This window comes from Chiloscyllium punctatum, chromosome 5 (assembly GCF_047496795.1).
Source record: "Chiloscyllium punctatum isolate Juve2018m chromosome 5, sChiPun1.3, whole genome shotgun sequence".
NCBI lineage: Eukaryota > Metazoa > Chordata > Chondrichthyes > Orectolobiformes > Hemiscylliidae > Chiloscyllium > Chiloscyllium punctatum.
In genome coordinates, this window is record NC_092743.1 from 119,811,513 (window position 1) to 119,824,365 (window position 12,853).

Genomic DNA, 12,853 nt, shown 5'->3' on the forward strand with positions numbered 1-12,853 from the left:
TAGGGTGAGTAGCCAAGGCCTTTTTCTCAGAATAGGGAGACAAAAAACTAGAGGGCATGGACCAAAGGTGAGAGGGGAAAGATTTAAAAGGGACGAGAGTGTTAACATTTTAATGCAGAAGGTGGTTCATGTATGGAACAAGCTGCCAGAATAAATAGTGGAAGTAGGTACAATTACCTAATTTAAAAGGCACCTGGAGGGGTCCATGGATAGGGAGGGTTTAGAGGGATATGGGTCAAATGCTGGCAAATGGGACTAGATCAGTTTAAAATATCTTGTTGGCATGGATGGGTTAGACTGAAGGGTCTGTTTCTGTGCAGTATAACACAATGATTCTATGATTCATTGGGGCTAACCTAACCGGAATCCAATCATGAACAATTAGAAGAGGTTTCGCCCAAAACTCGCGGAGCCTGCAAGGAATGTTCTGCTCATTTGGACACAACAACATTTAAAATCCAGCAGACCCAGTGCTCTGCACTCTGACCCATGGGAATGGTGTGTGGGCCCTAACAGAAATGAAGTTTCTCATTCCTGGAACCACTCTTGCAAATTGCTACTGTATCCTCTGGAATGCATTCGCATTAACCAAATAATGTGGCACTCACAGCTGCAAACAATAGCTGAGGTCCAACAAGTGCCTTGTCCAAGATCAAATCACCTTGTTGCTCTTGTACTCTATGCTCCTGTTAATAAACCTAAAGACACTGTATGCTTTATTAAGTGCTCTCTCATCCATCCTGTCACCTTCAATGATCTGTGCACATATACATCCAGATTCATCTGTTCCTGTGTCCCTTTAGAATTGTATCCCATATGTTATATTATCTTTTGATATTCTTCCTACAAAAGTGACTTACCTCACAATTCTCTGTATTGAACCTCATCTGCAATCTATCTGCCACTCCATCAATTTGTCAATGTCCTCCTCACTGTTTACAATTCTTCCAAATTTCATGTCGTCTGCAAAATTGGAAATTGTCCCCTACACAAAAATATATATCAGGAGAAGCAAGGGTCCCAATACCGACTCCTGGGGAGCTCCACTACAAACCTTCCTCCAGCCTGAAAAATAATCACTGAGCATTTCTCTGTTTTCTGTCACTTAGCCAATTTTGTATTCACATTGCTACTGTCCCTTTTCTAAAATGACATATAACTTTCCTCGCAACTCTATTGTGTGGCACTGTATCACACATCTTCTGGAAATCCATGTATACCACAACAACAGTGGTATCAAGCTTTCCTATTACATCTTCAAAAAGCTCCAGCAAGTTCGTTAAACACAACATCCCCATTAGAAATCTATGCTGATGCTTCCTAATCTACCCACCTTTTTCCATGCCACTACTAATTCTGTCCTGAATAATTGTTTCTGTGATTGCTGGGATCATCATTACAAACTTTCTTGAATAAGCCTGTAGACTTCTGGCACCACCTTCAAGTCCAGGGAAGCCTAAAAAACTATGGCTAGTGCCTCCATAATTTCTACTTTCACTTCCTTCAAAATCCTTGGATATATCTCATCTAGTCCTGATAAAAACGAAACCAATGTGGGCCCCCCTCAGACCCATAGTCTCCCTAAGTAGTAGACTAACATACAGACTAGCCAAGGAACTTCACCAAAAACTAGAACACCTAACCGAAGATTCACACCACTCTATTCACTCTACCCAAGAATTCCTGAACACCATCAAAGATAGAAGAGGATGAAGTAATGGTACTCTTTGATGTTACATCCCTTTTCACATCAATTAACATTGGCCTGGCCAAAGAAACACTGGCATCCCTACGAGGAAAATCAAGACCACAAACACCAGAAAGCACCAACTTTATCAGCAAAGACAACATCCTCAAGCTAGTGGGCTTGTGCCTCACCACCAACTTCACATTCAATAACAAAACCTACAAACAAGTCAACAGAACACCCATGGGATCATCATAGCGGAAGCAGTAATGCAGAGGTTTGAACAAGCTGCCCTCTCATCATTCCAACCCAAATTTGGGGTCTGTTATGTGGATGACGCCTTTGTCATCACAAAATGGAACAAATTAGAGGAAAGATACAACACCATCAACAATATCCTGACAGGCATAACATTTGCTGATTTCTGATGAAGGGCTTTTGCCCAAAACGTCGATTTTCCTGCTCCTTGGATGCTGCCTGAACTGCTGTGCTTTTCCAGCACCACTCTATTCCAGAATCTGGTTTCCAGCATCTGCAGTCCTTGTTTTTACCTAGACATAAAATTTGCAAAAGAGGAGGAGAGCGATAACAACACCCATTCCTGGATGTGACAGCTGAATGTACAGTTAACGGAGAGCTTCAAGCCAGCATCTACAGAAAATCAACAAACACAGACTAGATACTTAACTTCAGAAGCAGTCATCCCAACACCCACAGACAGAGCTGCATCACACAGCAGCACCCAAGAACTACAAAAAGCAGAAGAAAAATATTTATACAACAATCCACCGATATCCTTAGAAACAAACTCAAACAAACAAACAGAATGCAACCAAAAACTATAGCCACATTACCTCACATCAAAGATGTATCAGAAATGAGTTCCAGACAACTCAGACCTCTTGACATCATGGTAGCCCACGAACCTACCAACACACTTTAAACAGTGACTAATGAACCTAAAGGATCCATTAGATACTACCAGCAAAAACTAATGTCATTTATAAGATACCATGCAAGAACTATAAAAAAAACTACATTGGACAAACAAGCAGAAAGCTTGCCATCAGGATACACGAACACCAACTAGCCACCAAAAGGCATGGCCCAACATCACTAGTTTCTGTACATACAGACGAAGAAGGATACCACTTTGACTGGACAACACATACATCCTAGGACAGGTAAAACAACGACACACACGAGAATTCTTAGAGGCATGGCATTCTAACCAGACCTCCATCAATAAACACATCGATTTAGATCCTATCTACCTTCACTTAAAATTAAAACTGGAAATGATATTGTCTACCTTAAGAAACTGAGACCTATAAATAAAGAGGCGAGACATACCACCAACGCTTCACCGGAGACTCTCACTGATGATGTTACCTAGTATGGTGACGAAACATCTGAAAAGAAACCTTCCAGCTCAATGAGCTAACTTAAATACTTATTATCAACCTGAGCTACAAATCTTCTCAAAAATTACTAAAACTCTTTCAATCTCCCAATAAGGGTACACAGTGCAGCTGGAATGGATTCCAGTAAATAGCACATCCAATGCTCCTATTCTAGATGTACTTTCTGATTCACCGATCCTGAGGTACAGCATCTGAATCCAGCAGAGCAGAGCTTAGATTGTTCTATGGCTTCTGACCTGAACCCTGGATTGCTGACCCTATCACTACCATTTCTTCTCCTTGAGTCACCAGAAAAACTCAACCATCTGTCTTACCAGTCCAAACTAAAGTGGCAATATCTGAGCTGGTGCAGGATCTACATGAGTCTGTGAAAGGGCAACATCATAGAGATTAACCTACAGTGAAGAATTATCAACGGCTTTGTTGACCAAGTCCCGTGGGACACGAGTCCTGTTTCATGTATCAGAACTTTTATGGTATGAATGATTTTAGTGATCAGGACAATTGCCATCTGCTCTTTGTCAGGTCTATTCTATATTAGGATCGGTTCTGCTCTTTTGGACTTCCATTCTAGTCTGACATAAACCATTGGTCAGTATTATTTCAAGTGAAATTATACTGGCTGGATCATTAATATTGACTTCACATAGGCTCAGGCAGTAACCATCCTATGCCCCCCAATTTGTTGTGGGAATTTCCAGGTTCTGATAGTTGCCCCACCACCCTCTGATGTTTATCCAGAGAGTGACCAAACAAAGGTCTGTACAGTGTTAAAATGGCCTCTATTACTTAGCTAGAGCTAGGGACTACAAGCAATCTAAAACTGATATGCTGAAGATCCAGAACAAAGAATTACAGAAGCAGTTTTGGATTCAGTCACAATAAATAATATATGCCAATTAAGAGATATATGTTTATCTAAATGAAATCATTACTATAGATTAGGTTTGTTTAATGCAAAGAATATGAGAATGGTTAGCCTATCACTACATAGGTACATCTATCTAATTGCAATATACAGTTAGTATGAAAACATACATATTATCAGGTCTGATGTACTCTAGGCTACAATTTGTCCTTACATGTCTGACTTATGTATATCAATCACCTTCCCTTATCTAATGCCCCTGGTGTTGTAGTGGCTTCTTTCAAGGCTCAGCAGTTCAATGAATAAATAACTCTTTGTTTGACTGTGAGTATTATCTTCCTATTCCTTTGCTATCTTGCAGAAGAATTAGCTCATAGAACAAATGGTCCCATGTATTGTTTAAATGACAGTTTTGTGTCCTTGGATGTTATTTACAGCTAAAAAGTCACAACTGTGTGCTATTAAATTTTGCTGTACAAGTTATTTTATTAAGCTATTATTTTTAAATCCTTTCAGCCTGCACATGATCACATTTTGCTGCCAACATTACTGAACGATTGAGTGTTGTATGCCATGGGCTATCTGGTGGTTAGTATGTTGCTAAATACCTGTGAGATCTCCCTCTCCTTACCTCCAATGGCCAGGGATGTTGAGAGTCCACTAAAGTCTAGACATTCCCACTGTGCAAATTAGTCTGAAAATCCAGAAATATGGTAATATAATAGCTGGCTATTAGAGGCATGAAGTAATTACTTTTGCATTTCCCACAGAACATCATCACTGTCACCACGCCAGCACATTTCAAACATAAATCCAATCTTCAGTTCTTATAGATTTCTCAGTAACTTGGTTTGGAGATACTAAGACATAAGGGTGTATGAGGGCTGACCAACTGAAAAGCTGCAGAACCAAATTAATTCAAGTGGACTATGTGACAGACAAAGATAAACCTTCAATCTTGCCAAATAACACTCAGTTACTTTTCTAAGTGTTGATTTTATAAATTAAATAATTGGATAACAATTCACAAAACCATTAGTCTCATCAGCAAATTTAACAAAACAAATTTTCACAGATTCAAAACCAGCACAGAGTGAATCTTTTAGTTTCCACTGCTATACTGCCTTTTTTTGTAGACAAGCAGTGAGGGAAACAACAGTTTTATAATAGTCAATGTAATATTTCAGCATTTACACATTACCATTGATACCTATCTATCGAAGGAGTTTGTACTCCTGTAGATAATGGTACAGCTCAGAGTGCATGTACCTTGTCCTGGATATATTAAGATGGGGTGTGGATTTCACCCTCATGGGAAAACATTGTGAAATAAGTTCATCTATTTCAAATTTCCATTCACAAAAAGGTGTTGGTAAATCAAAGCACAAAAAATAAATCCTGCATATTTATGATCAAAAGTAATATTGTACAGCTGTTTTGGTCCAAAACTGCAATACAAATTAGACAAAAAAGACACAGGCACAAATACAATGCAATCTCCTGCTCAGTTATGAACTTCACTCGTACGTTTCTTCCTGTTTGACCCATGAGGGAATGCCAGAAACCTATACTCACCAGAGTTTAGAAAACCGAGAGGAAATCTAATTGAAGTATGTAAGGTGATAAAGTGAATTGACAAAGTAGAGTGGATGTTTCCCCTCATGGAGCACTCTAGAACAAGAATTTTAAACATAGTTTTTAGCTAAGGGCTAGCAGATTTAGTATGGAATGACTTCTCTTAAAGAATCTGTAGAATTTGCTACCTCGGAATGTGTTAGATGCAAGAACACCTGAATATAGTTAAGGAGGAAATAGATTTTTATTTAGTAATGGGTTAAAGAATTATAGACAGCTGACAGAAAAGTGGGGCTGAGTCCTAGATGAGATCAGCTATGATCGTATTAAATGATGGAACAGGCTCAAGGGCTGAACTGACTCCTCCTGCTCCTACGTTCCTAAAATCTGTGATGAAATCACCATTCACTCAGAATGGGGAAGCTCTGGGGGATCTTTAGAAGAGCTTCCTAATTAAAAAGGGAGTCTGTACATCATGTCAAACATTTTGCTGCCTAACTCTGTGGCCATTTGCATGAGATGAGTTGAGAATTCATATATTTGCTCTTTGTCAAATTTGAGAATCACATGTAAATATTTCACTTTGTATTGACTTCACAATGTTCATGGGTGTTTCATCTTCCTTGTTGACGTTAGCTTAGTCAGAAAGGTAAATGTGTAGGCATGCCTCATTGTTGTAACTCATTGGTGTTCACTGAGATGTTTAGGACATTTCCTTAATTATAAAAGGAACAATGTCTTTTTGTTCAATCTTTGTTGAATGTTCGTGATCTAGCAAATGCAGTACGTTGTGAAGAAGTGTGAAATTGTCCATTTTGGTCAAAAGGATAAAAAGAAGCATATTATCTTTAATGGTAAGAAGTTGCAGAGAGATCTGGCTGTCCTCGTGCATGAATCACAGAAGGCACAGCAATAAACAGGAAAGCTAACAGAATGTTTATTGCAAGGGGAATTTGAATGTAAGAGTAAGGAGGTTCAGTTATACTGGACCTTAGTGACAATCCATCTGGAGTTCTGTGCTCAGCACTAATTACCATCATTATATAAGGATGGTAATGTACTGAATGCCTTACAGAGAACATTTATTAGACTAATGCCTGGAATGAATAGATTGCCTAGACAGGCATTTTTAAAAATCATTTGCAGGATGAAGAAATCACTGGCTAGGCCAGATTTATTGCCCATCTCTAATTGCCCAGAGGGCAGTTAAGAGTCAACCACATTGCTGTGGGTTTGGAGTCACATGGATGCTAGACCAGGTAGGGATGGCAGTTTCCTTCCCCAAAGGACTTTAGTGAACCAGGTGGTTTTTCTTGACAATTGACAATGGCTTCGTTGTCATCATTAGACTCTCAATTCAAAATTGAATTCAAGTTCCACTATCCGTTGTAGCAGGATATGAACACGTGTACAGTCCATCAATAATACCACTAGGCCAATACTTTCCCCTACAGGCGAGACCTGTATTTGCAAGAATTTAAAAAAGTCAAAGATGACTTAGTTGAAACAAATATGATCTTGAGTGGACTTGACTGGGTGAATGTTGAATGGATGTTTCCTTGTGTGGAGAATCTTGAGTTAGGGGTCATAGTGTAAAGCTAAAGGGGTTGGGGGCGGGGGGGGGGGGGGGCATCCATTTAAAACAGAGATAAGGAAACATTTTTCCTCTCAAAATGTTTAGTGTTTTTGGAATTCTCTTCCTCAAAAAGCAGTGGAAGCAGAATTTTTAAATATTTTTAATGCACAGGTAGATAGATTCTTGATTAACAAGACGGATGAAAGGGGAATGAGGAGCAATGTAGAGTTGAGGTTAAAATCAGATCAACCGTGATATTTCTGAATGGGGACTGAACCCAAAGGGCCAAGAGGTTCCTTGTGGGTATGTTAGTGTCCAGTATTGTCCAGTATTGAGTCCTAATGAAGGGTTATGCCTGAAATGTTGATTGTCTTGCTCCTCAGACACTGCCTGACTTCTGTGCTTTTTCTAGCTTCACACTTTATCGACTCTGACTCTCCAGCATCTGCAGTCCTCACTATCTCCAATATTGTATTCCCTACTCTGTGGGGCATGGATTAACTGGCAGGCTCAATTGGCCTTCCTTCTCTCAGTGGCCCAGATGATTCTCAGGAGAGGTCATTGAATGTTGAACACAGAGTTCTGTAAGTACTCTGCCAGCAAAGCCCCTGAGATGGACCCATATGTGGGTAGCACAATCCCTTTCTGCCCCTCATTCTATGATCTGGATTGATTGATAGTGAGTCCCTCCCCAGGTACCACAATTGGGATACCAGACCCAGACACTTTTCCATACCCCTGACCCAACTATCCGTCTTCTCTCGGATACCTCCCTTGATGCCCACATCACCTCAGGTCTGGCTTGCTCTTGCTGGGCCCAGCTCTCCAATGGAAGCTGCCCGTCTCCTGCTGCCCTGCGGTGTACAATCTCCACTTCAACATGGAAAACCACAACTGCTGGACATGCACATGGATAGCAGTGAATTGAGGGGTGCATAGATTAAGTTATGTTATTTTACATTAGGATTACTCATTGGCACAACATTGTGGGCCAAAGGGCCTGTTCTGTGCTGTACTTTTCTATGTTCTATGTAAGTGCGTATGGCACCTTGAAGAAAAAAGGTGAAGCTAGTGGGCTGAGTGTCTATGGTGTTACTGACTTTATTTTGAAAGCAATAAATACTTCAGTCTTTAACAAAAAAATAGATTAATAAATATTCACTGCCTGTCTCACCAGTGTGAGAGCACCGCTGAACAGTATTGTGGTGAGCACAGTTGCCCTATTTTGACAGGCCATGGGATAATTGAAACCTCCCAACTTTCCTCATTCATGATATGGAGGTGCTTGTGTTGGACTGGGTTGGACAAGGTCAGACAACACCAGGGTATAGTCCAATAGCGTTTAGTTGAAACCTCAAGCTTTCAGAGTGTTGCTCCTGGAACATGCCATATCTCCCACGCCTGGGGGCTGAATTAAACTACCACTCCCACCCCCCCACCCTCTCGGTGTGTGTGCACGTCCCTGCAAAGGGTCCGCCTGTATTTCCAAGCGACCTCACTACATTGAGGTTAAGGTAAATCCCACCGGCCAGCTCCCGGGAACAAGCCGTGAGCTTCTCCGGAAGCAGTGGACGGCTGCAGTTTCCACCCCACATCGGATTTCATCCGTTTCTAACAAAACCGTCAAACGAATTTTGTTGTTGAGGCTCCGTCATCTCCGTCATCTCGTCGAAGCTACAGTGAGGGGTTGTCCATCTTCCTGTTTCTGTGACCAAGAAATAATCAGAGAGCCCCAGTATCTTGCAAGTCAGAGGCAGCTCGCATTGACGGGCTGTAACTGAAGTGAAGTTATTTAGTACAATGGGAGAATGTTCAGTTATCAGACCCTCTCTGTACCTCAACTATGTCTAAAGATTGTCCTGAAAAATCTAAGAAACGCCTTGGGTTTTATTTTGTAAGTGCAGGGAATGCCAACTTCCAATCTCTGTTCCTCGTGGGCAAAGACTACTGATCTGCTTCAGTAACTGTGTGTTCAAAAATACATTTTTTGGGGAATAAAGTACTTTTTTTTTGCAATAGATACCGGTGAATACGGCTCACTTACCGTTCATTCACAATATCTACCGGGCACTGGGTTCCTCGACCGAGAGCATGGCTTAAAATGAGAAATCTTACCTATCCCTGGGGAAGGAAAGGTCCTTGCTTGTTTTATCCCGCACCAGGTGAGATTTTTCCATGTTCTTCCTCTGGAATGTAAATTTTGAACGGATCTGAGCGAGCGGATCCATCTCCAGCACACTGAATGAATTCCTCCCTGACAGAAATTAACTGTCCTCACCTGAACGTACGTCCCCTGAGACGAACTTTGGTTCTTGCTTCGAACTCAAAAGCTACCAATCTGTCTGAAGTAACCTATCTCCTTCTTATCAAACGTTATCTTTCTTCTAATCGGGTGTCTCTGATTCAAGGGGGACTCCGAGTGTTTGGCACCGTTTCTTTGCTCGGACTTTAAGACAGTGTTCTGCTGGTTGTCCTGAACTTAGCGGTGCATGCGCGAAGGCGAAGAAAACCTTAATTTGGGAGTGTGACAAAGCAATTTCCCGAGCAGGTCCTGAGTGCTTTGCAGTAGGATCATTGCCGACAGGCAGGATGCTGGAAGAACACAGCAAGCCAGGCTGCATCAGGCGGTGGAGAAGTCGTTGTTTCCGGTATAACCCTTCTCCAGGACCCTTCTCCACCTCCTGATGCTGCCTGCCTTGCTGTGTTCTCCCAGCCTCCTGATGCTGCCTGCCTTGCTGTGTTCTCCCAGCTTCCTGATGTTGCCTGCCTTGCTGTGTTCTCCCAGCTTCCTGATGCTGCCTGCCTTGCTGTGTTCTCCCAGCCTCCTGATGCTGCCTGCCTTGCTGTGTTCTCCCAGCCTCCTGATGCTGCCTGCCTTGCTGTGTTCTCCCAGCCTCCTGATGCTGCCTGCCTTGCTGTGTTCTCCCAGCTGCCTGATGCTGCCTGGCTTGCTGTGTTCTCCCAGCCGCCTGCCCGTCTACTTTGGATTCCAGCATCTGCAGTTTTCTTTTGACTCTAACCAAGTAGGATAATTGTGACGTACTCTTCAACCTGAGCAGTTTTGTTTCCCCTCCTTCAGAGATTTTCTTACCACTGGATGCTATTGCCTTTTAGACTTCCCAAGGTCCCAAGTCAGTTTCAGCCAGAACTCTGAGTTAACCTTGAAAGGGTTCCCAAAAGATTTACAAGAATGTTGCCTGGATTGGAAGGTTTGAGCTATTGGGAGAGGCTTTTATCCAGTTGGAGGCTGAAGGCTGAGCTTATAGAGGTTTATAAAATCATGAGGAGAAGGTGAACAGCCAAGGTCACAGCCAATGTCTTTTTGTTACCAGTGTAGGGGGATCCAAAACTAGAGGGCATAGCTTGAAGGTGATGGAGGATGGATTTAAAAGGGGCCTGAGGGGCAATTTTTTCACGCAGAGGGTGGTGCATATAAGGAATAAGCTGCCAGAGGAAGTGGTGGAGGTGGGTACAATTACAATATCTAAGAGACATCTGGATGGGTCCATTAATAGGAAGGATTTAGAGGGATATGGGCCAAATGCTGTCAAATGAGACTAGATTGGTTTAAGATATCTGGTCAGTGTGGATGAGTTGGACCATAGGATCCTTTGAGTGCACATTTCCCTATATGAAAGAACTGAGCCCAGGCTGATAGTACACTTTGCACAATACTCTCATCATCTGATCAACACTTGGTTTAGAGTTAATGTCCACCTACAGGTTAAAAGTCTATTTGTTTTAACTGCAATTTACCATTCAACTTTCCCTTTAGCTTCCAAACATAATCTCTCAGCCAACTTTAAATACAAGGTAAAAACAATGACTGCAGAGGCTGAAAACCAAATACTGGATTAGTGGTGCTAGAAGAGCACAGCAGTTCAGGCAGCATCCAACGAGCAGCGAAATTGACGTTTCGGGCAAAAACCCTTCATCAGGAATAAAGGCTGTGAGCCTGAAGCATGGAGAGATAAACTAGAGGAGGGTGGGGGTGGGGAGAGAGTAGCATAGAGTACAATGGGTGAGTGGGGGAGGAGATGAAGGTGATAGGTCAAGAAGGAGAGGGTGGAGTGGATAGGTGGAAAAGGAGATAGGCAGGTCGGACAAGTCCGGACAAGTCAAGGGGACAGTGCTGAGCTGAAAGTTTGAAACTAGGATGAGGTGGGGGAAGGGGAAATGAGGAAGCTGTTGAAGTCCACATTGATGCCCTGGGGTTGAAGTGTTCCGAGGCGGAAGATGAGGCGTTCTTCCTCCAGGCGTCTGGTGGTGAGGGAGCAGCGGTGAAGGAGGCCCAGGACCTCCATGTCCTCGGCAGAGTGGGAGGGGGAGTTGAAATGTTGGGCCACTGGGCGGTTTGGTTGATTGGTGCGGATGTCTTGGAGATGTTCCCTAAAGCGCTCTGCTAGGAGGCGCCCAGTCTCCCCAGTGTAGAGGAGACCACATCGGGAGCAACGGATACAATAAATGATATTAGTGGATGTGCAGGTAAAACTTTGATGGACGTGGAAGGCTCCTTTAGGGCCTTGGATAGAGGTGAGGGAGGAGGTGTGGGCACAGGTTTTACAGTTCCTGCGGTGGCAGGGGAAAGTGCCAGAATGGGAGGGTGGGTCGTAGGGGGGTGTGGACCTGACCAGGTAGTCACAGAGGGAACGGTCTTTGCGGAAGGCGGAAAGGGGTGAGGAGGGAAATATATCCCTGGTGGTGGGGTCTTTTTGGAAGTGGCGGAAATGTCAGCAGATGATTTGGTTTATGCGAAGGTTTGTAGGGTGGAAGGTGAGCACCAGGGGTGTTCTGTCCTTGTTACGGTTGGAGGGGTGGGGTCTGAGGGCGGAGGTGCGGGATGTGGATGAGATGCGTTGGAGGGCATCTTTAACAACGTGGGAAGGGAAATTGTGGTCTCTAAAGAAGGAGGCCATCTGGTGTGTTCTATGGTGGAACTGGTCCTCCTGGGAGCAGATACGGCGGAGGTGGAGAAATTGGGAATATGGGATGGCATTTTTGCAAGAGATAGGGTGGGAAGAGGTGTAATCCAGGTAGCTATGGGAGTCAGTGGGTTTTTAAAAAATGTCAGTGTCAAGTCGGTCGTTACTAATGGAGATGGAGAGGTCCAGGAAGGGGAGTGAGGTGTCAGAGATGTTCCAGGTAAATTTAAGGTCAGGGTGGAATGTGTTGGTGAAGTTGATGAATTGCTCAACCTCCTCGTGGGAGCACGAGGTGGCGCCAATGCAGTCATCAATGTAGCGGAGGAAGAGGTGGGGAGTGGTGCCAGTGTAATTACGGAAGATCAACTGTTCTACATAGCCAACAAAGAGACAGGCATAGCTGGGGCCCATACATGTGCCCATGGCTACGCCTTTGGTCTGGAGGAAGTGGGAGGATTCAAAGGAGAAATTGTTAAGGGTGAGAACCAGTTCGGCCAAACGAATGAGAGTGTCAGTGGAAGGGTACTGTTGGGGATGTCTGGAGAGGAAAAAACGGAGGGCTTGGAGGCCCTGGTCATGGCGGATGGAGGTGTAGAGGGATTGGATATCCATGGTGAAGATGAGGCGTTGGGGGCCGGGGAAACTGAAGTCTTGGAGGAGGTGGAGGGCGTGGGTGGTGTCTCGAACGTATGTGGGGAGTTCCTGGACTAGGGGGGATAGGACAGTGTCGAGGTAGGTAGAGATGAGTTCAGTGGGGCAGGAGCATGCTGAGACAATGGGTTGGCCAGGGTGGTCAGGCTT